Genomic DNA, 25606 nt, shown 5'->3' with positions numbered 1-25606 from the left:
CGTCATCAGTTATTCTGGGAGACAAACAACCACGGCAATCAGAAATGTTTCATGAATGGAGTGATTCACACTATTGCGCACAGATGCGATGCACAACCGCACATGGAAAGTCTTGTCACTGAGCTTCAGTGAACACAACCTTACCACAGAACGCGGAACTAGAAGCACCAGATAAACGACACCTGAATTGCATCCAAATGTTTCTCCAACTGCAGTCAAATCTCTTTCACTGTGCTCTGACCCCAGCTCTTTCGATCGTTGACGTCGACACAAGCAACACCAGGTTCAATGTGCAGTTTCACAAGATCATGCTATCAGTGCCATATATGGACGTGTACAGCATATCGCATTAATGTAATAAGAACATAAGATAAGAACATAAGAAATAGGAGCAGGAGTAGGCCATACGGCCCCTTGAGCCCGCTCTGCCATTCAATCAGATCATGGCTGATCTTCGACCTCAACTCCACTTTCGCTTTCTATCCCCAAATCCCTTGATTCCCCGAGAGTCCAAAAATCTCTCCATCTCAGCCTTGAATATAATCAGCGACTGAGCATCCACAGCCTCTGTGGTAGAGAATTCCAAAGATTCACAATCCTTTGAGCGAAGAAATTCCTCCTCATCTCAGTCTTAAATGGGCGACCCCTTATCCTCAGACTATGCCCTCTACTTCTTGACTCTCCAGAAACATCCTCTCAGTAACTACACTGTTAAGTCCCCCAATAATCTTGTTTGTTTCAATGAGATCACCCCTCAGTCTTCTAAACTCCAGAGAGTATCGGCCAATTCTACTCAATCTCTCCTCATAGGACAACCCTCTCATCCCAGGAATTAATCTAGTGAACCTTCGTTGCACCGCCTCTAAGGCAAGTATATCCTTCCTTAGATAAGGAGACCAATACTGTACACAGTACTCCAGGTGAGGTCTCACTAAACCCTATACTATTGCAGCAAGACTTCCTTACTTTTTTACTCCAACCCACTTGCAATAAAGGCCAACATGCCACTTGCTTTCCTAGTTGCCTAATAAATAAGCATCCAGCAGAGATTCGGCAAGTGCCGAGAGGAGGAGCTCGTGTGCAAAGCAATGGTAACACATGTTAAGTCAATACATTCAGTTGCAGGTTTCGGAACAGAAATGGGTCTGAACTAAAGTCACCAAACAATGTGCGCAGTGGGGAAAGTAATAAATCAACTTCACCACAAGAGGCGAAAATGACCCAATAGTAAGGTGTTTTGATGGATTTGAACCAAGCACTCTTACTGATTTATGGTCAAGTGTTCTATTGCTGAACTAAACCCACACAGGATAATATGCAATGTTACACCCTGGTTCAAAAAAGGGTGTGTGGATAAACCCGGCACCTACAGGCCAGTGAGCTCAACTGCAGTGGTGAGGAGATTTTATAATGAATCATCCAGGACAGAATTAATAGTCACTTGGACAAATGTGGATTAGTAAAGGAAAGCCAGCACGGATTTGTTGAAGGAAAATCGTGTTCAACTAACTCGGAATATAATCATAGAAATGTTACATCACGGAAGGGGGACATTCAACCCATCAAGTCCGTGCCAGCTCCATGCAAGAGGAATCCAGCTGGTCCCACTCCCCCGCCCAATCCCTGTAGCTCTGCACATTTTTTCGTTTCAAGTGCTGATCCAATTCCCTTTTGAAGGCCATGATTGAATCTGCCTCCATCAGCCCCTAGTGCAGTGCATTCCAGATCCTAACCACTCGCGGTGTAAAAAAGTGTCCTCATGTATTATGTACCGACGAGGATCCACAAACAAGTGTTCTTTCATTATTGGCCCGATTGTTCTTCTGTTTAGAGGAATATATTTCTACTGAACTCTATTGGTCTCCGTTTTAAATATTTACCTCTCCTGTTCTATCTCTTTGTCCGTCAACATTTATTGCAGTTTATCTTCCCTAGTTCCATTCTCATACGCTCAAAATGAGCTTTGTTCTAATCTATCACTTTGGTCCTTGCCTTACTTCTGTCTTTCTCAATCTTTTACGGTGGAGGAATTGAGGGAGGGAGTGACTGTGTGAGGATGTGAATGAGTGAGTTACTTAGTGAATGAGTCTGTAAGTGAGAGAGTGTGAATGTGAGTGAGTCTGTAAATGAGTGAGCGAGTGATTGAGTGAGTGTGAGATTGGGGCTGGGACGGCTGGCAGGATCAACGAAATCACAAAATGGAGACAGGCAGACAAGAGAGGTGTCGTTTCTGGATCTAGTCATGGCAAATAAAACGGATGAGAAAAGAAAAGTAATCGTAGGGGAACATGTCGGCACTAGCGATCATAACATAATAGGGATTAAAAGAATGATGGTGGAAGAGGGCCAGAAGTCTGTCATCAGCACTTGCTGCCTTCATTTTACGGTCAAAGATAGCCTTTCAGCATTTTCCACTTTTATTTCATGGACAATTCACACTTTGAACACTCACAGCTTCTTATTTCATGGCCAGGATATGAATTCTGCAATTTACACGCTTTTCCATTCATTAAGACACACATCTGTTCCGTAACCTGTAACTGAATATATTGACTTGACACGTGTTACAGTCACTTCACACACTATCTCCTCCTGTTGACACTTGCCTAATGCCTGCTGGATGCGTATTTATTACATTGATGCGATATTCTGTACAGTTACATATATGGCACTGAGAAACGGCCCATTGAACCTAGTGTTTCTTGTGTTGACTGCAACGATCTAAAGAGCTTGGGACAGAGAACAGTGAGAGAGCATTTAACCGCAGCTGGAGAAAACTCTGGTTCAAATTCAGGTGTCGTTTGTCTGGTGCTTCTATTTCCACGTTCTGTGGTCAGGATGTGTTCATTGAAGCTTAGTGACAAGGCTTTCCATGTCTGGTTGTGCATCGCATCTGTACACAATAGTGTGACTCTTTTCATTCATGAAACATTTTTGATTGTTGTAGTTATTTGTCTCCCAGAATAAATGATGGCGTTTCATTTCAGCATGGCGATATCAATATTGATGATGACCAGGTACTGAGCTCCATTACCTTGTGTGTGCAAAAAAACCGCCTAGGTGTGTGGGTTTAGCTCGGTAGTATAGCATTTGATTGGCGATCAAGCGGTCTTTTATTCAACTTCAGGCGCCCCCTCTATCTTTAAAATGTTTTCTCCAGAGAGTCATACAGTAAGTCTGTTCCTGCAGTTGCAGGTTTGTTATTTACGTTGAGTTGCATTGAGTCTACAGCAGGCCATTTGGCTCAAGTGTTCTATGTCAGCATCCAGACTCGTTCATCTAAAACTCCCCATCCAGCTTCCATTCCTTTCTCCTTCGTGTGCTAAGTTAGTTTCCCCTTAAATGCATCGAAGTTATTTAACTCAACTATTCGATTTGATAGCCTTTTCAACATTCTTACAACCCTTTGGGTAAGGAAGTTTCTTCTGAATTCCTTTGTGGATTTATTAGATTATCTGATATTGATAACCTCCAGCAATGGACTCCCCACAAGTGGAAACATTTTCTCTACGTTTACCCTATCTTATGTATCCCCTAGTGGTCCTAATAATCTGGCAAGTATACTTTTGTTATTGATGTGTCTGTCGAATAATTTTCTATTTCATTTTATATTCCTTAAGAATTAATTTCCTTGTTTCTCATCGCTTTCTGAATTGTTTTTTGACATCCATCCAAACCTCTTCCTGTTCCCTTTTGCCCCAAACCTCTTTCTATTCCCTTTTGCCTGACCAATCCCCCAGAGTCTGACCCCGCCCTCGGCGTCTGACTCCAAACCCAGAGACTGGACTTCTACCCCAGAGTCGGACCCCGCTCCTCGCGTCTGACGCCTGCCCCAGAGTCTAACCCCTCCATAGAGTGTGACTCCACCTACAGAGTCTAACTCCTCCACCAGAGCCTGATAACGCATTCAGAGCCTGAGTCCTCCTCCAGACACTGACTCCTCCCCCAGAGCCTGAATCCTCCCCCACAGTCTGACTCCTCCCAATGACTCAGTTTGCTTGACTTTGATCAGTCACTGTGCAGACGTAGAATTATAGAATCAATGATTGGTTACAGCACAGAAGGAAGCCATTTGGCCCATCGAGCCCGTGCCGGCTCTTTGTAAGGGCAATGCAGTTCGTCCCATTCCCCCGCTCTTTCCCCGTAGCCCTGCAATTTTAATCCCTTCAAGTGTTTATCCAATTACCTTTCTGAAAGCTGCAATTGAATGTACCTCCACTGTCCGAATTAGGCAGCGCATTCCAGATCATAAACACTTTCCTTAAAATAAATAATGGCTTTAATAAGGTGGACTGGGGTGGAGGAAATGTTTCCATCATGTGGGGAAGACCAGAACGAGAGGTCATCGCTATAAGATGGTCACCAGTGTGGTGAGAATGTGGAACTCGCCACCAGGAGGAGAAGTCGGAGCAAACAGGACAGATGGGTGAAAGGGAAGATGGATGAGCACAGGATGGGGGACAGTGACGGAAGGGGAGTGTGATTGGGTGAGATGAAGTGTGGAGGGAGGATGCTCGTGTGGAGCATCAACAGCGGCATTGACCAAAGGAGATGAGTGGCCTGCTTCCCTGCTGTAGACTCGATAAAAACATCAATTCTGTTGTTGTAGGGAAGGACGGACTGAGTGTCTGATTCCCGAGATAAGAATTTAAAAGGAGGAAACTGGATTTGAACCAGAGACCTCTTTATCTGCCGTTAAATGCTCGGTGATGATTTCGTGCACACACAAGGTAACGGAGCTCAGTATCTGGCAGTCACCATTGTTGATATAACCAACCTGAACAGAAGCTTCATAAGTTATTCTGGGAGACAAATAACTATGACAATCAGAATGTTTCCTGAATGCAGTGAGTCACACTATTGTGTATAGGTGCGATGCACAACCCAACATGGAAAGCCTTGTGACTAAGCTTCAGTGAACACATCCTCACCACAGAACGCGGAACAAGAAGCACCAGCCAAACGAAACCTGAATTTCAACCAGAGGTTTCTCCAGCTGCAGTCAAATGCAATCTCACTGTGCTCTGCCCCAGCGGCCAACACAAGAAACAGCAGGTTCAATGTGCAGTTTCACAATATCATGCTCTGTCTGCCATATATGGAAGTGTACTGAATATCGCATCAATGTAATAAATAATCGTCCAGCAGGTATTAGGCAAGTGTGGACAGGATGAGACAGTGTGTGAAGTGACTGTAAGTTGTTTTAAGTCAATACATTCGATTGCAGGTTGCGGAACAGAAGTGGGCCTTAATGAATGGAAAAGTGTGTAACATGCAGACTTCACAACCTGGCCATGAAATAGGAGGCTGTGAGTGTCCAAAGTGTGAATCCTCCAGGAAAAGAAAGTGGAAAATTCTGAAAAGTCTCATTTTTTCCGTCAGATGGAGGCAAAAATTGGTGGCGACAGGCTTGTGGCCGTCTTTCTCAATCATTATTCGAAACTTCGTTATGTTATGATCACTATTGCCTAGATGTTCCCCGAAACTGACATTTCTTATCTCCTCCGTTTCAGTTCCCATTACTAGATGCAGCAGTGATTCCTCTCTTGTCTGCCTGTCTCTGTTTTATCATTTCATCGCTTCAGCCTGCTCTCCCTGCCTCCCTCTCGCATTCAATCACTCAAACACTCACTCATTCACACACTAACTCATTCACTGCCTCACTCCCACAATCCCTCCACCCGAAGAGATTGAGAAAGTCATTAGTAAGACAAAGTAATAGATTGGAACAAAGCTAATTTTCAGCGGATGAGATTGGAACTACGTTAAATAAACTGTAAAACATTTTGACAGACAAAGAGATGGAACAGCAGAGGCAAATATTGAAAACGGAGATCAATAGAGTTTAGCAGAAATATATTCCTCAAAAAACAAACTAGTCAATATTGAAACACCATTGGGTTGCCCATCCCCATCTGTAGACAATACATAAAATAATAAAATTACACAATATTATAAAAAGGATATCGAGGCATTGGAGAAGGTGCGTAAAAGATTTACTGGGATGATACCAGAACTGAGATGAGACATCTATCAGGAAAGATTGAACAGGCTGGGGCTCCTTTCTCTAGAAAAGAGAAGGCTGAGGGGTGACCTGATCGAGGTCTTTAAGATTATAAACATTTTAGACACAGAGAAAATGTTTCCACTTGTTGGGGAGTCCGAAAGCATAGGTCATCAATATAAGATCGTCACTGATAAATCCAATAGGGAATTCAGGTGAAACTTATTTTCCCAGCGAGCGGTGAGAATGTGGAACTCGCTACCACAAGGAATAGTTGAGGGGAATATTGTAGATGCATTTTAGTGGAAGCTGGATGATCATATGGGAGAGAAATGAATCGAAGGATATGATGATAGGGTCAGATGAAGTAGGGAGGGAGGAGGCTATTGTGGAGCATCAATGTCAGCATAGACCAGTTGGGCCGAGTGGCCTGTTTCTCTGCTGTCGACTCAATTTTGCTCAACATAAACAACAAACCTGCAGCTGCAGGGAAGGTAGACCGACGGAATGACTCCCAACAGGATGCAGTTAAAAAAGGGAGAGCGGATATCTGGATTTGCACCAACGACATCATGATTTGCAGTTAAATGCTCGACCACTGAGCTACACCCTCACATCTGTGATGATTTCTTGCTCACAAAACGTAACGGAGCTCAGTACCTGGCAGTCAGCAATGTTAATATAACCAACCTGAAAAGAAGCTTCATCAGTTTGTAAGTGCACCAAATCATCACAGATGTCAAGGTGTGGCTCAGTGTTAGAGCATATAACTGCAGATTACAAGATTTTCGGTTCAAATCCAAACGCCTCCTTGCACGTTTAACTTCTTACCTTGGGAATCGTGCACTCAGTCAGCCTTCACTACAGCAGTAAAATTGTTGTTTACATCGAGTCGACAGCAGGGAAACAGGCCCACTCGTTTGGTTTCTGCCATCGTTGATGCTCCACACAAGCATCCTCCCACCCGACTTCATCTCACGCGATCTCCCTCCCCTCCCGTTCTTTTCTCCCTCGTCTGGTGCTCCGGCGAAGAAACATAGAAAATAGGAGCATATTCGGCCCTTCGAGCCTGCTCTGCCATTCAATATGACCATGGCTGATCCTCTATCTCAATACCATATTCCCGCTCTCTCCACATACCCCTTGATGCCTTCAGTGTCTTGAAATCGATCTCTCTCATTCTTCAATATATTCAGTGATTTGGCCTCCACAGCCTTCTGTGGTCGAGAATTCCACAGGTTCACCACCGTCTGAGTGAAGAAATTTCTCCTCATCTCAGTCCTAAATGTCCTACCCCGTACCTGTGACCCCTTGTTCTGGACCCCTCGGTCAGCGGAAACATCCTCCCAGTATCCAATCTGTCTAGTCCTGTCAGAATTTTTTTGTTTCAATGAGATCAGCTCTCATTCTTCTAAATTCGAGTGAATACAGGCCGAGTCAACCCAATCTCTCCTCTTCAGGGTCAGGCCCTGAGGGCGGAGTCAGATACAGGGGCGGGTTCACTTTCTGGGGGAAGCGTCAGATTATCGGGTCGGGGCGGGTGTCTGGCTCTGAGGCAGGATTAAAGCTCTGGGGAAGAGTCAGGCTCTGGGGGAGGAGTCAGTCTCTGTAGGCGGAATCAGGCTCTGGGGGAACAGTCAGACTCGAGGGAGGGGACCGACTCTGAGGGGGGAGTAAGGCTCTGGGGAGGAGTTAGACTCTGAGGGAGGAGTGAGGCTCTGAGGGAGGACTCAGACGCTGTGGAGGTGTCCGGCTCTTCGGGCGGAGTCAGTCATTGAGGTAGGAGTCAGTCATTGGGGGAGGAGTCAGTCATTGGGGGAGGAGTCAGGCTCTGGGACAGTGGTCAGACTCGGTGTCGGGTCAGACTCTGGGGGAGGTGACAGATTCTGGGGCAAGGTTCAGACTCTGGGGGAGGAGTCCGACTCTGGAGGTAGGGTCAGACTCTGGGGGAAGGGTCAGACTCTGGGGCAGAGGTCAAAGGCTGGGGGAGGGGATCCGACACTGAGTGCCGTGTCAGATTCTGAGGGCGGAGGCAGACTCGAACGGAAGAGTTAAATTCTGAGGGACGGGTCAGGCTCTGGAGGTGGAGTCATATTCTTGCCTATCAGAATAACTCATGAAGGTTCTTTTCAGAATGGTGCGATCAATGTTGATGATGGCCAGGTGCTTGACTCCATTGACTTGTGTGTGCTAACGCTTCATGCAGATGTGGGGGTGTAGCTCAGCGGTAGAGCATTTGACTGCAGATCAAGAGGTCTTTGGTTCAAATCCAAGCGCCCCCTCTATCTTTTAATTGTTCCCTGTCGGAAGTTATGCAGTCAGTCTGTTCCTGCAGCTGCAGGATTGTTATTTACATTGAGTCCACAGTCGGCCATTTTGCCCACTTGTTCGATGCCAGCGTCCATTCTCCACACAGGCCCTCTTCCTCCCTCGTTCATCTCACCCTTCCATTCCCGTCCCCTCTCCACTTTGCGGGAGTGCCAGAGAGAGATTAATCACCTTCTTAAATATTTCCCACTCCTGTTCTATCTCGTTGTCAATTTTTTTCAACTTCCCCAGTTCTATTCTAATCCGTTCAAAATTAGTTTGTTTCAAATCAATTACTTTGTTATTTGTCTTACTTAAGTATTTCTAAATATTTTACTGAGGAGGGATTGAGGGAGGGAGGGAGTGAGTGAGTGAGTGAGGGAGGGAGGAAGTGAGCGAGGGAGGGAGGGAGTGAGTGAGTTCGTGAGCGTTTGAGTGAATGAATGAGTGAAAGCGAGAGGGTGACGGATAGAGCAGGCAGGAACGATGTAATGATAAAAGGGAGACAGGTGGGCAAGAGAGGAATCACTGCTTGATCCAATAATGGAAAATGAAACGGTGCAGGTAAGAGAAGTAAGTGTAGGAGAATAGCCAGGCACTAGCGGCAAGATTTAAAATAATGATTGAGAAACACAGCCACAAGCCTGTGGCCAGCAATTTCTATTCGAATCCGGAGGGTCAAACAGAGGCTTTTGAGCATTGTCCACTTTGGACATTCACGGTCTCTTATTTCATGGTTAGGATGTGAATTCTGCAATTTAGACACTTTTCCATTTGATAAACCAACTTCTCTTCCGTAACCTGTAACTGAATATTTTGACTTAACACATGTTACAGTCGCTTCACACACTATCTCCTCCTGTCCACACTTGCCTAATACCTGCTGGAAGCTTATTTACTAAACTGATGCGATATTCTGTACACTTTCATATATGGCACTGAGAGCATGATCTTGTGAAACTGCACATTGAACCTGTTGTTTCTTGTGTTGACTGTAACAATCTACAGAGCTAGGGGCAGAGCAGAGTGTGAGAGCACTTGACAGCTGCTGGAGAAAAATCTGGTTGAAATTCAGGTGTCCTTTGTCTGGTGCGTCCAGACCAACGTTCTGTGGTAAGGATGTGTTCACTGAAGTCTGAGGCAGAGAGTGAGTGTGTGAGTGAGTGAGGGAGGGAGGGAGTGAGGGAAGGAGGTAATGAGGGATGGAAAGAGTGAGTGAATTAGCGTGTTCGTGAGTGTGCGAGTGACTGAATGAGTGAGAGCGAGAGGGAGGCAGGGAGAGCAGGCAGGAGTGATAAAACTACAAAAGAGAGACAGGCAGACAAGAGAGGAATCACTGCTGGATCTAGTAATGGGAAATGAAATGGAGGAGATAGGAGAAGTAAGTGCAGGCGAATATCGAGGCACTAGTGATAAGGTTTAAAATAATAATTGAGAAAGACGGCCACAAGCCTATTGCCAGCACTCTCTGCGATCATCCGAGGGCCAAGTGGAGGCTTTCAGCATTTTCCACATTTATTTCCTGGCGACGTCACACTTTCGACACTCACAGCTTCTTATTTCATGGCCAGGATGCAATTTACACACTTTCCCTTTCTTTAAGTCCCACTTCTGTTCCGTAACCTGTAAATGAATCTATTGACTTAACAAATATTACAGTCACTTAACACACTATCTCCTCCTGTCCGCTCTTGCCAAATGCCTGCTGGATGTTTATTTATTACATTGATTCGATATTCTGTACACTTACATATATGGCACTGAGAGCATGATCTTGTGAATCTGCACATTGAACCTATTGTTTCTTGTGTTGACTGTAACGATCTACAGAGCTAGGGGCAGAGCACAGTGAGAAAGCACTTGACAGCTGCTGGAGAAATATCTGGTTGAAATTCAGATGTCGTTTTTCTGGTGCTTCCAGTTCCGCCTTCTGTGGTGAGGATGTGTTCACTGAAGTTTAGTGACAAGGCTTTCCATGTTGGGTTGTGCATCGCATCTGTGCACAATATTGTGACTCACTCCGATCATGAATCATTTCTGATTGCTGTAATTATTTGTCTCCCAGAATAACTGATGAAGCTTCTTTTCAGATTGGTTCTCACTTCAGTGATGACTGCCAGGGACTGAACTCCGTTGCATTACTTCATCCGTGGACGATATCAGTGGGTGCATTGCTTAATTGCAGTGTTTCATTGTAAATCAAGAGATCGCTCGTTTAAATCCCGATACTCCCTCTTCTTTCTAAATGATTTTGTGATTCATACAGTAAGTCTGAATTCCCTGTAGCCGCAGGATTGTTGTTTACATTGAAGCTTCAGCAGAGAAACAGGTTAGCTATCTCGATTGGTCAATTCCGGTATTTATGCACCACATGAGTCACCTCCTGCCCTATTTCATCTCGTTCTATCAGCTACACATTCCTTTCTCTTTCATCTCTTCACCGAGCTTCCCTTTTAAAGCATCTATGCCATTTGCCTCAATTATTCCTTTTGGTGGCGAGTTCCACATTCTTACCGCCCTTTGGGGAAAGAAGATTCTCCTGAATTCCCTCACAAATGGAAACGTTTTTTCTGCGTCTACCCTATCGAACCCTTTCATAATCTTAAAGACCTCTATCAGGTCACCCCTCAGTCTTCCCTTTTCCAGAGAAAAGAGCTCCAACCTGTTTAGTCCTCCTGAGAAGTATATGCTCCGAGTTCTATTATCATCCTTGTGAATCTTTGTTTCAGCTTTGCCAATTCCTCTTTATTCTTCTTAAAATCTGGAGACCAGAATTGTTCACGTTACTCCAAGTGTGGTTTCCTTTTTCACTTCACCTCTGAACTTTCCATTCTCAGCCTGGTTCGCACTTGTATTATCAACCTGACATCTGCCATCCGGCCACTTCCTCTGCTTCATTTTATTCTCTATCTCCTTCGTCATCCATAGAGCTCTGGCTTTAGTTGCCCTACCTTTTCCTCTTGTGGGAATGTACACAGACTGTACCCGAACAATCTCCTCTTCAAAAGCCGCTCTTTGCTCGATTACAGTTTTGATTCCATTTTACCAGGGCCGGATCAGTTCTCAATCCTCTGTAATTGACCCTCTTCCAATTAAGTATTTTTACTCTAGATTAATCCTTCTCCTTTTCCATTGTTATTCTAATCCTTATGATACTCTGTTCGCTGTTCCCGAAATGCTCCCCCAAGGACACTTGCTCCACATTAACTATCTCAATCCCTGGAACCAGGTCCAGCATTGCCTCCTAACTAATAGGTTACAGTTGCTTCACACACGAGCTCCTCCTGCCACACTTGCCAAATGCCTGCTGGATGCATCTTTATTATATTCTGTACACTTACATATATGACACTGATAGCATGAACTTGGAAAACCACGCATTGAACCTGGCACTGCATTTGTTGACTGCAAGTATCTAAAGAGCTGGGGGCAGAGCACAGTGACAGAGGATTTAAAGCAGCTGAAGACCTCTGCTTGAAATTCTGATGTTGTTTGGCTGGTGCTTCGAGTTCCGCGTTCTGTGGTGAGGATATATTCAATGAAGCCGAGAGACAAGGCGTTCCAAGTTGGGTTGTGCATCGCATCTGTACACAATAGTGTGACTCACTCCGTTCATGATTAATTTCTGATTGGTGTCATTATTTGTCTCCCAGAATAACTGATGAAGCTTCTTTTCATGTTGGTGACATCAACATTTGTGACTGCCAGCTACTGAGCTCCATTACATTGTGCGTGCAAGAATGGTCAACAGATGTGGGGGTGCAGCTCAGTGGTAGAGCATTTGACTGCAGATCAAGAGGTCTCTGGTACAAATCCAGGCGCCCCCTTTGCACATTCTCAGAGCGTCTTTTGGGGACTCAGAAAATCAGTAATCTGTCGCTGTCGTTGTTCATATTGACCCTCCGGAGGGTCGCTGCCCTCAGCTGGACATGTATGCTCAAGCTGTCAGGAAATGCTTCAATGCCAGATTCATCAGCCGCACTCAGAAGACAGTCCAGAATGTCACCCGAGCACAACGCAACGCCATCAACGCTCTCAAGACGAACCGCAACATCGTCATCAAACCAGCGGACAAAGGAGGAGCCATAGTCAGACAGAACAGAACAGACGATTGCAAAGAAGCATACCGACAACTGGACAACCAGGAACACGACAGACGGTGACCCGCAGATCCGACCAAAGAACACACCCACCAGCTCAACAAACTGATCAAGACCTTCGATCCAGACCTTCAAAGCATCCTACGCGCTCTCATCACACGTAATCCCCGCGTGGGAGACTTCTACTGCCTCCCAAAGATACACAAAGCCAACACACCCGGACGATCATCGTATCAGGCAACGGAACCCTGTGTGAGAACCTCTCTGGATACATCGAGGGCATCCTGAAACCCATCGTACAGGGAACCCCCAGCTTCTGTCGCGACACTACAGACTTCCTACAAAAACTCAGTACCCACGGATCAGTTGAACCAGGAACACATCTCACCACGATGGACGTCTCGGCACGATACACCAGTATCCCCCACGATGACGGCATCGCTGCGACAGCATCAATACTCAACACCAACAACAGCCAATCTCCGGAAGCCATCCGACAACTCATCCGCTTCATCCTGGATCACAATGTCTTCACCTTCGATAACCAGTTCTTTAGCCAAACACACGGAACAGCCATGGGGACCAAATTCGCACCCCAATACGCCAACATTTTCATGCACAAGTTCAAGCAGGACTTCTTCACTGCACAAGACCTCCAACCAACACTATACACCAGATACATCGACGACATTTTCTTTCTATGGACCCACGGCAAGGAATCACTAAAGAGACTACACGATAACATCAACAAGGTCGATCCCACCATCAAGCTCACCATGGACTACTCCTCAGAATCAGTTTCTTTCTTGGACACACGAATCTCCATCAAAGACGGGCACCTCAGCACCTCACTCTACCGCAAGCCCACGGACAACCTCACGATGCTCCACTTTTCCAGCTTCCACCCTAACCACGTCAAAGAGGCCATCCCCTATGGACAGGCCCTGCGAATACACAGGGTCCGCTCAGACGAGGAGGAACGCGATGGACACCTACAGACGCTGAAAGACGCCCTAGTAAGAACGGGATATGACGCTTGACTCATCGATCGACAGTTCCGACGGGCCACAGCAAAAAATCGCATAGACCTCCTCAGGAGACGAACACGGGACGCAACCGACAGAGTACCCTTCGTCTTCTAGTACTTCCCCAGAGCGGAGAAACTACGCCATGTTCTCCGCAGCCTTCAACATGTCATCAATGAGGACAAACACCTCGCTATGGCCATCCCCACACCTCCACTACTCGCCTTTAAACAGCCACCCAACCTCAAACAGACCATCGTTCGCAGCAAATTACCTAGCTTTCAGGAGAACAGCGTCCACGACACCACACAACCCTGCCACGGTAACCTCTGCAAGACATGCCAGATCATCGACACAGATACCACCATCACACGAGAGGACACCACCCACCAGGTACATGGTTCATACTCCTGTGACTCGGCCAACGTTGTCTACCTCATACGTTGCAGGAAAGGATGCCCCAGAGCATGGTACATTGGCGAGACCATGCAGACGCTGCGACAACGGATGAACGGACACCGCGCAACAATCGCCAGACAGGAGGGTTCCCTCCCAGTCGGGGAACACTTCAGCAGTCATGGACATTCATCCACCGACCTTCGGGTAAGCGTACTCCAAGGCGGCCTTCGAGACACACGACAACGCAAAATCGTCGAGCAGAAATTGATAGCCAAGTTCCGCACCCATGAGGACGGCCTCAACCGGGATCTTGGGTTCATGTCACGCTACACGTTACCCCACCAGCGAACAAATGTTATCTGTTTTTAATATAATGGGTCATTTGCTGGCTTTCTCTGCCTTCCGGATGTTTCTGCCTCTCTCTGTTTTTTTTTCCTGTTTGTTTTTTTGTTGAATGTGTATTCGGGGGTTCTGCAGGTGACACCTCTCTGTCTGAACACGGTGATTGCCTTGGCAACGGGCAGTTGCAGGGGCATTCTGTAAACACCTTGTAGTGTTCTATATGTATAAATGCGTAGGCTTCGAGGAGCTCCTGAACATTTACCTGAGGAAGGAGGAAGCCTCCGAAAGCTTGTGAATTTAAAATAAAATTGCTGGACTATAACTTGGTGTTGTAAAATTGTTTACAGTTGTTCATATTGAGTTTGCAGCACAGATTCAGGCCTTTTGACCCAACGGGTCTGTGCCAGCCTTTATGCTTCACACAAGACACATCCCTCCCTACTTCATTTGCCCCCATCCGCACACTCTTCCATTCCTTTCGCCCCGTGTGTTTATATAGTTTGCCATTTCATGTATCGATGTTATTTGCCTCAACTACTCCTTAAAGTAGCGAATTCCACATTCTTGCAACTCTTTGGTAAAGAAGTTTCCCATGAATTCTCTATTGGATTTATCAGTGACTGTCTTATATTGATAACCGATAGATTTAGAGTCCCCTACGAGTGGAAACATTTTCTCTCCGTCGACCCAATCAAACCCTTTCATTATCCAAAGACCTCCATCATTTCAGCCATCAGCCTGTTAAATCTATCCTGACAGGTATTATCTTTCAGTTCTGGCATCATCATTATTTTCACCTTCGCCAATTCCTCGATATCCTTTTGATATTAGGGAGACCAGAAGTGTTCACAGTGCTCCAAGTGTGGTTTAACCAAGGATCTCGGACTACAGGTACACAAATCACTAAAAGTGGTGACGACATAAAAAAAACAAGCCAAGCAATGGGGTTCATTTCCAGGGGGATAGAATTGAAAAGCGGAGAAATTATGTTAAGCATGTATAGTCTCCCTGATAAATACTGAGGCAAAGTAACTATTCAATATTCCAGCCATTTCACTGTTATTACCTCTGAGGATATCTTGTGTATCCCTTGTTGGCCCTATCCCTATCCTGATGTTATTGACATTTCAGTGGAATAATTGACTATTTCTTGATAATTTAATTTTGTGTTTCCTTTCTGCTTTCCTGATTGCTTGTTGGCATCCTTCCCAACGTCTTCATTTTCCCCTTGATCATCCTTTCCTTCATTGTCCATGTCGTTAGAATATGCATTTGTTCAATTTCAATTTTACCCTTATCTCTTTATTCATCCACAATGTTTCATTATTGACTATGTGTTGTTTTTTTCTTAGAGGAATGTATTTCTCTTGAACTCTATTGATCACCGTTTCAAATATTTCCCAAAACCTGTTCTATATCTTTGTCAAGATTTTTTCCAAGTTCACCTTCCCAGGTTCCAATCTCATCCCCTCAAAAATAGTTTGTTTCCAATCTATTAATTTGGTCTTTGTCTTACTGATGTCTCTCTCAATCTTTACGGTGGAGAGATTGAGGTAGGGAGTGATGTGTGAGTGAGTGAGGGAGGGAGTGAGGGAAGGAGGGAATGAGGGATGGATAGAGTGAGTGAATTAGCGTGTTCGTGAGTGTGCGAGTGACTGAATGAGTGAGAGCGAGAGGAAGGCAGGGAGAGCAGGCAGGAGCGATAAAATTACAAATGAGAGACAGGCAGACAAGAGAGGAATCACTGCTGGATCTAGTAATGGGGAATGAAACGGAGGAGATAGGAGAAGTGAGTGTCGGCGAATATCGAGGCACTAGTGATAAGGTTTAAAATAATAATTGAGAAAGACGGCCACACGCCTATTGCCAGCACTCTCTGCGAGCATCCGCGGGTCAAATAGAGGCTTTCAGCATTTTCCACTTTTATTTCCTGGCGACGTCACAATTTCGACACTCACAGCTTCTTATTTCATGGCCAGGATGCAATTTACACACTTTCCCTTTCGTTAAGTCCCACTTCAGTTCCGTAACCTGTAAATGAATCTATTGACTTAACAAATATTACAGTCACTTCAAACAATATCTCCTCCTGTCCACTCTTGCCAAATGCCTGCTGGATGTTTATTTATTACATTGATTCGATATTCTGTACACTTACATATATGGCACTGAGAGCATGATCTTGTGAAACTGCACATTGAACCTGTTGTTTCTTGTGTTGACTGTAACGATCTACAGAATTGGGGCAGAGCACAGTTAGAGAGCACTTGACAGCTGCTGGAGAAACATCTGGTTGAAATTCAGGTGTCGTTTGTCTGGTGCTTCCAGTTCCGTGTTCTGTGGTAAGGATGTGCTCACTGAAGTTTAGTGACAAGGCTTTCCATGTCGGGTTGTGCATCGCATCTGTACACAATAGTGTGACTCATTCCGTTGATGATTCATTTCCGATTGCTGTATTTATTTGTCTCCCAGATTAACTGATGAAGCTTCTTTTCATTTTGGTAATATCAACATTGGTGACTGCCAGCTACTGAGCTCCATTACATTGTGCGTGCAAGAGTGGTCAACAGATGTGGGGGTGTAGCTCAGTGGTAGAGCATTTGACTGCAGATCAAGAGGTCTCTGGTTCGAATCCAGGCGCCCCCTTGCACATTCTAAGTGCTTCTTTTGGGGACTCAGAAAATCAGTAATCTGTCGCTGTCGTTGTTCAGATTGAGTTTGCCGCACAGATCCAGGCCTTTTGACCCAACGGGTCTGTGCCAGCCTTCATGATTCACACAAGACACCTCCCTCCCTACTTCATTTGCCCCCATCCGCACACTCTTCCATTCCTTTCGCCCCCGTGTGTTTATCTAGTTTGCCATTTCATGTATCGATGTTATTTGCCTCAACTACTCCTGAAGGTAGCGAATTCCACATTCTTGCAACTCTTTGGTAAAGAAGTTTCCCATGAATTCTCCATTGGATTTATCAGTGACTATCTTATATTGATAACCGATAGTTTTAGAGTCCCCTACGAGTGGAATCATTTTCTCTACGTCGACCCAATCAAACCCTTTCATTATCCAAAGACCTCCATCATGTCAGCCATCAGCCTGTTAAATCTATCCTGACAGGTATTATCTTTCAGTTCTGGCATCATCATTATTTTCACCTTCGCCAATTCCTCGATATCCTTTTGATATTAGGGAGACCAGAAGTGTTCACAGTGCTCCAAGTGTGGTTTAACCAAGGATCTCGGACTACAGGTACACAAATCACTAAAATTAGTGACGACATAAAAAAAACAAGCCAAGCACTGGGGTTCATTTCCAGGGGGATAGAATTGAAAAGCGGAGAAGTTATGTTAAGCATGTATAGTCTCCCTGATAAATACTGAGACAAAGTAACTATTCAATATTCCAGCCATTTCACTGTTATTACCTCTGAGTATATCTTGTGTATCCCTTGTTGGCCCTATCCCTATCCTGATGTTATTGACATTTCAGTGCAATAATTGACTATTTCTTGATAATTTAATTTTGTATTTCCTTTCTTCTTTCCTGATTGCTTGTTGGCATCATTCCTAACGTCTTCATTTTCCCCTTTATCATCATTTCATTTATTGTCCATTTAGTTAGAATATGCATTTGTTCAATTTCAATTTTACCCTTATCTCTTTATTCATCCACAATGTTTCATTGTTGACTATTTGTTGTTTTTTTCTTAGAGGAATGTATTTCTCTTGAACTCTATTGATCACCGTTTCAAATATTTCCCAAAACCTGTTCTATATCTTTGTCAAGATTTTTTCCAAGTTCACCTTCCCAGGTTCCAATCTCATCCCCTCAAAAATAGTTTGTTTCCAATCTATTAATTTGGTCTTTGTCTTACTGATGTCTCTCTCAATCTTTACGTTGGAGGGATTGAGGTAGGGAGTGATGTGTGAGTGAGTGAGGGAGGGAGTGAGGGAAGGAGGAAATGAGGGATGGATAGAGTGAGTGAATTAGCGTGTTCGTGAGTGTGCGAGTGACTGAATGAGTGAGAGCGAGAGGGAGGCAGGGAGAGCAGGCAGGAGCGATAAAATTACAAATGAGAGACAGGCAGACAAGAGAGGAATCACTGCTGGATCTAGTAATGGGGAATGAAACGGAGGAGATCGGAGAAGTAAGTGTTGGCGAATATCGAGGCACTAGTGATAAGGTTTAAAATAATAATTGAGAAAGACGGCCACACGCCTATTGCCAGCACTCTCTGCGAGCATCCGCGGGCCAAATAGAGGCTTTCTGCATTTTCCACTTTTATTTCCTGGCGACGTCACAATTTCGACACTCACAGCTTCTTATTTCATGGCCAGGATGCAATTTACACACTTTCCCTTTCGTTAAGTCCCACTTCAGTTCCGTAACCTGTAAATGAATCTATTGACTTAACAAATATTACAGTCACTTCACACACTATCTCCTGCTGTCCGCTCTTGCCAAATGCCTGCTGGATGTTTATTTATTACATTGATTCGATATTCTGTACACTTACATATATGGCACTGAGAGCATGATCTTGTGAAACTGCACATTGAACCTGTTGTTTCTTGTGTTGACTGGAACGATCTACAGAATTGGGGCAGAGCACATTTAGAGAGCACTTGACAGCTGCTGGAGAAACATCTGGTTGAAATTCAGGTGTCGTTTGTCTGGTGCTTCCAATTCCGTGTTCTGTGGTAAGGATGTGCTCACTGAAGTTTAGTGACAAGGCTTTCCATGTCGGGTCGTGCATCGCATTTGTACACAATAGTGTGACTCATTCCGTTCATGATTCATTTCTGATTGCTGTATTTATTTGTCTCCCAGAATAACTGATGAAGCTTCTTTTCATGTTGGTAACATCAACATTGGTGACTGCCAGCTACTGAGCTCCATTACATTGTGCGTGCAAGAAGGGTCAACAGATGTGGGGGTGTAGCTCAGTGGTAGAGCATTTGACTGCAGATCAAGAGGTCTCTGGTTCGAATCCAGGCGCCCCCTTGCACATTCTAAGTGCTTCTTTTGGGGACTCAGAAAATCAGTAATCTGTCGCTGTCGTTGTTCACAGTGAGTTTGCCGCACAGATCCAGGCCTTTTGACCCAACGGGTCTGTGCCAGCCTTTTGCTTCACACAAGACACCTCCCTCCCTACTTCATTTGCCCCCATCCGCACACTCTTCCATTCCTTTCGCCCCCGTGTGTTTATCTAGTTTGCCATTTCATGTATCGATGTTATTTGCCTCAACTGCTCCTTAAGGTAGCGAATTCCACATTCTTGCAACTCTTTGGTAAAGAAGTTTCCCATGAATTCTCCATTGGATTTATCAGTGACTATCTTACATTGATAACCGATAGTTTTAGAGTCCCCTACGAGTGGAATCATTTTCTCTACGTCGACCCAATCAAACCCTTTCATTATCCAAAGACCTCCATCATGTCAGCCATCAGCCTGTTAAATCTATCCTGACAGGTATTATCTTTCAGTTCTGGCATCATCATTATTTTCACCTTCGCCAATTCCTCGATATCCTTTTGATATTAGGGAGACCAGAAGTGTTCACAGTGCTTCAAGTGTGGTTGAACCAAGGATCTCGGACTACAGGTACACAAATCACTAAAAGTAGTGACGACAAAAAAAAAAACAAGCCAAGCACTGGGGTTCATTTCCAGGGGGATAGAATTGAAAAGCGGAGAAGTTATGTTAAGCATGTATAGTCTCCCTGATAAATACTGAGACAAAGTAACTATTCAATATTCCAGCCATTTCACTGTTATTACCTCTGAGGATATCTTGTGTATCCCTTGTTGGCCCTATCCCTATCCTGATGTTATTGACATTTCAGTGCAATAATTGACTATTTCTTGATAATTTAATTTTGTATTTCCTTTCATCTTTCCTGATTGCTTGTTGGCATCCTTCCTAACGTCTTCATTTTCCCCTTTATCATCATTTCATTTATTGTCCATTTAGTTAGAATATGCATTTGTTCAATTTCAATTTTACCCTTTTCTCTTTATTCATCCACAATGTTTCATTATTGACTATTTGTTGTTTTTTTCTGAGAGGAATGTATTTCTCTTGAACTCTATTGATCACCGTTTCAAATATTTCCCAAAACCTGTTCTATATCTTTGTCAAGATTTTTTCCAAGTTCACCTTCCCAGGTTCCAATCTCATCCCCTGAAAAAATAGTTTGATTCCAATCTATTAATTTGGTCTTTGTCTTACTGATGTCTCTCTCAATCTTTACGTTGGAGGGATTGAGGTAGGGAGTGATGTATGAGTGAGTGAGGGAGGGAGTGAGGGAAGGAGGAAATGAGGGATGGATAGAGTGAGTGAATTAGCGTGTTCGTGAGTGTGCGAGTGACTGAATGAGTGAGAGCGAGAGGGAGGTGTGGAGAGCAGGCAGGAGCGATAAAATTACAAATGAGAGACAGGCAGACAAGAGAGGAATCACTGCTGGATCTAGTAATGGGGAATGAAACGGAGGAGATCGGAGAAGTGAGTGTAGGCGAATATCGAGGCACTAGTGATAAGGTTTAAAATAATAATTGAGAAAGACGGCCACACGCCTATTGCCAGCACTCTCTGCGAGCATCCGCGGGTCAAATAGAGGCTTTCAGCATTCTCCACTTTTATTTCCTGGCGACGTCACACTTTCGACACGCACAGCTTCTTATTTCATGGCCAGGATGCAATTTACACACTTTCCCTTTCGTTAAGTCCCACTTCAGTTCCGTAACCTGTAAATGAATCTATTGACTTAACAAATATTACAGTCACTTCACACACTATCTCCGCCTGTCCGCTCTTGCCAAATGCCTGCTGGATGTTTATTTATTACATTGATTCGATATTCTGTACACTTACATATATGGCACTGAGAGCATGATCTTGTGAAACTGCACATTGAACCTGTTGTTTCTTGTGTTGACTGTAACGATCTACAGAGCTAGGGGCAGAGCACAGTTCGAGAGCACTTGACAGCTGCTGGAGAAACATCTGGTTGAAATTCAGGTGTCGTTTGTCTGGTGCTTCCAGTTCCGCGTTCTGTGGTAAGGATGTGCTCACTGAAGTTTAGTGACAAGGCTTTCCATGTCGGGTTGTGCATCGCATCTGTACACAATAGTGTGACTCACTCCGTTCATGATTCATTTCTGATTGCTGTATTTATTTGTCTCCCAGAATAACTGATGAAGCTTCTTTTCATGTTGGTCATGTCAACATTGGTGACTGCCAGCTACTGAGCTCCATTACATTGTGCGTGCAAGAATGGTCAACAGATGTGGGGGTGTAGCTCAGTGGTAGAGCATTTGACTGCAGATCAAGAGGTCTCTGGTTCGAATCCAGGCGCCCCCTTGCACATTCTAAGTGCTTCTTTTGGGGACTCAGAAAATCAGTCATCTGTCGCTGTCGTTGTTCATATTGAGTTTGCCGCACAGGTCCAGGCCTTTTGACCCAACGGGTCTGTGCCAGCATTTATGCTTCACACAAAACACCTCCCTCCCTACTTCATTTGCCCCCATCCGCACACTCTTCCATTCCTTTCGCCCCCGTGTGTTTATCTAGTTTGCCATTTCATGTATCGATGTTATTTGCCTCAACTACTCCTTAAGGGAGCGAATTCCACATTCTTGCAACTCTTTGGTAAAGAAGTTTCCCATGAATTCTCTATTGGATTTATCAGTGACTATCTTCTATTGATAACCGATAGTTTTGGAGTCCCCTACGAGTGGAAACATTTTCTCTACGTCGACCCAATCAAACCCTTTCATTATCCAAAGACCTCCATCATGTCAGCCATCAGCCTGTTAAATCTATCCTGACAGGTATTATCTTTCAGTTCTGGCATCATCATTATTTTCACCTTCGCCAATTCCTCGATATCCTTTTGATAATAGGGAGACCAGAAGTGTTCACAGTGCTCCAAGTGTGGTTTAACCAAGGATCTCGGACTGCAGATACACAAATCACTAAAAGTGGTGACAACATAAAAAAAATAAGCCAAGCACTGGGGTTCATTTCCAGGGGGATAGAATTGAAAAGCGGAGAAGTTATGTTAAGCATGTATAGTCTCCCTGATAAATACTGAGACAAAGTAACTATTCAATATTCCAGCCATTTCACTGTTATTACCTCTGAGTATATCTTGTGTATCCCTTGTTGGCCCTATCCCTATCCTGATGTTATTGGCATTTCAGTGCAATAATTGACTATTTCTTGATAATTTAATTTTATATTTCCTTTCTTCTTTCCTGATTGCTTGTTGGCATCCTTCCTAACGTCTTCATTTTCCCCTTTATCATCCTTTCCTTTATTGTCCATGTAGTTAGAATATGCATTTGTTCAATTTCAATTTTACCCTAATCTCTTTATTCATCCACAATGTTTCATTATTGACTATTTGTTGTTTTTTTTAGAGGAATGTATTTCTCTTGAACTCTATTGATCACCGTTTCAAATATTTCCCAAAACCTGTTCTATATCTTTGTCAAGATTTTTTCCAAGTTCACCTTCCCAGGTTCCAATCTCATCCCCTCAATAATAGTTTGTTTCCAATCTATTAATATGGTCTTTGTCTTACTGATGTCTCTCTCAATCTTTACGGTGGAGGGATTGAGGTAGGGAGTGATGTGTGAGTGAGTGAGGGTGGGAGTGAGGGAAGGAGGGAATGAGGGATGGATAGAGTGAGTGAATTAGCGTGTTCGTGAGTGTGCGAGTGACTGAATGAGTGAGAACGAGAGGGAGGCAGGGAGAGCAGGCAGGAGCGATAAAATTACAAATGAGAGACAGGCAGACAAGAGAGGAATCACTGCTGGATCTAGTAATGGGGAATGAAACGGAGGAGATAGGAGAAGTGAGTGTAGGCGAATATCGAGGCACGAGTGATAAGGTTTAAAATAATAATTGAGAAAGACGGCCACACGCCTATTGCCAGCACTCTCTGCGAACATCCGCGGGTCAAATAGAGGCTTTCAGCATTTTCCACTTTTATTTCCTGGCGACGTCACAATTTCGACACTCACAGCTTCTTATTTCATGGCCAGGATGCAATTTACACACTTTCCCTTTCGTTAAGTCCCACTTCAGTTCCGTAACCTGTAAATGAATCTATTGACTTAACAAATATTACTGTCACTTCACACACTATCTCCTCCCGTCCACTCTTGCCAAATGCCTGCTGGATGTTTATTTATTACATTGATTCGATATTCTGTACACTTACATTTATGGCACTGAGTGCATGACCTTGTGAAACTGCACGTTGAACCTGTTGTTTCTTGTGTTGACTGTAACGAATTACAGAATTGGGGCAGAGCACAGTTCGAGAGCACTTGACAGCTGCTGGAGAAACATCTGGTTGAAATTCAGGTGTCGTTTGTCTGGTGCTTCCAGTTGCACGTTCTGTGGTTAGGATGTGTTCACTGAAGTTCAGTGACAAGGCTTTCCTTGTTGGGTTGTGCATCGCATCTGTACACAATAGTGTGACTCAATCCGTTCATGAATCATTTCTGATTGCTGTAATTATTTGTCTCCCAGAATAACTGATGAAGCTTCTTTTCAGATTGGTTCTTTCAACAGTGATGACTGCCAGGTACTGAACTATGTTGCATTCCCTTGTCTGTGGACGATGTCAGTGGGTGAATTGCTTAATTGCAGTGTTTAATTATAAATCAAGCGATCGCTGGTTTAAATCCCGATACTCCCTCTTCTTTCCAAATGATTTTGTGATTCATACAGTAAGTCTGAATTCCCTGTAGCAGCAGGATTGTTGTTTGCATTGAAGCTTCAGCAGAGAAACAGGTTTGCTATCTCGATTGGTCACTTCCGGTATTTATGCACCACATGAGTCTCCTCCTGCCCTATTTCATCTCGTTCTATCAGCCATACATTCCTTTCTCTTTCATCTCTTCATCGAGCTTCCCCTTGAAAGCATCTATGCCATTTGCCTCAACTATTCCTTTTGGTGGCGAGTTCCACATTCTTACCGCCCTTTGGGTCAAGAAGATTCTCCTGAATTCCCTCACAAATGGAAACGTTTTGTTCTCCGTCACCCAATCGAATCCTTTCAAAATCTTAAAGACCTCTATCAGGTCACCCCTCAGTCTTCCCTTTTCTCGATAAAAGAGCTTCAACCTGTTTCGTCCTCCTGAGAAGTATATGCTCCGAGTTCTATTATCATCCTTGTGAATCTTTTTTTCAGCTTTGCCAATTCCTCTTTATTCTTCTTATAATCTGTCGACCAGAATTGTTCACGTTTCTCCAAGTGTGGTTTCCTTTTTCAATTCACCTCTGAACTTTCCATTCTCAGCCTGGTTCTGACTTGTATTATCAACCTGACATCTGCCACACGGCCACTTCCTCTGCTTCATTTTATACTCTATCTCTTTCGTCATCCAGAGATCTCTGGCTTTAGTTGCTTATTGTGGGAATGTACACAGACTGTACCCGAACAACCTCCTCTTCAAAAGCCGCCCATTGCTCGATTACAGTTTTGATTCCATTTTACCAGGGCCGGATCAGTTCTCAACACTCTGTAATTGACCCTCTTCCAATTAAGTGTTTTTACTCTAGATTACTCCTTCTCCTTTTCCATTGCTATTCTAAACCTGATGATACTCTGTTCGCTATTCCCTAAATGCTCCCCCAAGGACACTTGCTCCACATTAACTATCTCATTCCCTAGAACCAGATCCATCATTGCCTCCTAACTACAGTTGCTTCACACACTAGCTCCTCCTGCCACACTTGCCTAATGCCTGCTGGATGCATCTTTATTATATTCTGTGCACTTACATATATGGCACAGAGAGCATGATCTTGTGAATCTGCACATTGAACCTGTTGTTTCTTGTGTTAACTTTAACGATCTACAGAACTAGGGGCAGAGCACAGTGAGAGAGCACTTGATAGCTGCTGGAGAAACATCTGGTTGAAATTCAGGTGTCGTTTGTCTGGTGCTTCCAGTTCCACGTTCTGTGGTTAGGATGTGTTCACTGAAGTTTAGTGACAAGGCTTTCCATGTTGGGTTGTGCATCGCATCTGTGTACAATAGTGTGACTCAATCCGTTCATGAATCATTTCTGTGCTGTAATTATTTGTCTCCCAGAATAACTGATGAAGCTTCTTTTCAGATTGGTTCTTTCAACAGTGATGACTGCCAGGTACTGAACTCTGTTGCATTCCCTTGTCTGTGGACGATGTCAGTGGGTGCATTGCTTAATTGCAGTGTTTAATTATAAATCAAGCGATCGCTGGTTTAAATCCCGATACTCCCTCTTCTTTCTAAATGATTTTGTGATTCATACAGTAAGTCTGAATTCCCTGTAGCAGCAGGATTGTTGTTTACATTGAAGCTTCAGCAGAGAAACAGGTTAGCTATCTCGATTGGTCAATTCCGGTATTTATGCACCACATGAGTCTCC

The 25606-nt window shown here is 44.2% G+C and overlaps 5 non-coding genes across 5 annotated transcripts; all 5 read left to right on the top strand.

Moving 5' to 3' along the window:
* The first annotated feature begins 8214 nt into the window (after positions 1-8214).
* Positions 8215-8286, top strand: trnac-gca (transfer RNA cysteine (anticodon GCA)). The gene has a single exon. It is a non-coding gene; the product is annotated as a tRNA-Cys (tRNA).
* Positions 8287-12066: 3780 nt separating this feature from the next.
* Positions 12067-12138, top strand: trnac-gca (transfer RNA cysteine (anticodon GCA)). Its single transcript has one exon. It is a non-coding gene; the product is annotated as a tRNA-Cys (tRNA).
* Positions 12139-16751: 4613 nt separating this feature from the next.
* trnac-gca (transfer RNA cysteine (anticodon GCA)) lies at positions 16752-16823 on the top strand. The gene has a single exon. It is a non-coding gene; the product is annotated as a tRNA-Cys (tRNA).
* Positions 16824-19108: 2285 nt separating this feature from the next.
* trnac-gca (transfer RNA cysteine (anticodon GCA)) lies at positions 19109-19180 on the top strand. The gene has a single exon. It is a non-coding gene; the product is annotated as a tRNA-Cys (tRNA).
* Positions 19181-21467: 2287 nt separating this feature from the next.
* On the top strand, positions 21468-21539 carry trnac-gca (transfer RNA cysteine (anticodon GCA)). The gene has a single exon. It is a non-coding gene; the product is annotated as a tRNA-Cys (tRNA).
* The last annotated feature ends 4067 nt before the right edge of the window (positions 21540-25606 follow it).

Source organism: Heptranchias perlo, chromosome 20 (genome assembly GCF_035084215.1).
Source record: "Heptranchias perlo isolate sHepPer1 chromosome 20, sHepPer1.hap1, whole genome shotgun sequence".
NCBI classification, from domain to species: Eukaryota; Metazoa; Chordata; class Chondrichthyes; order Hexanchiformes; family Hexanchidae; genus Heptranchias; species Heptranchias perlo.
The sequence above is the reverse complement of the archived record's forward strand: the minus strand, read 5'-3'. Positions and strand labels throughout refer to the sequence as shown.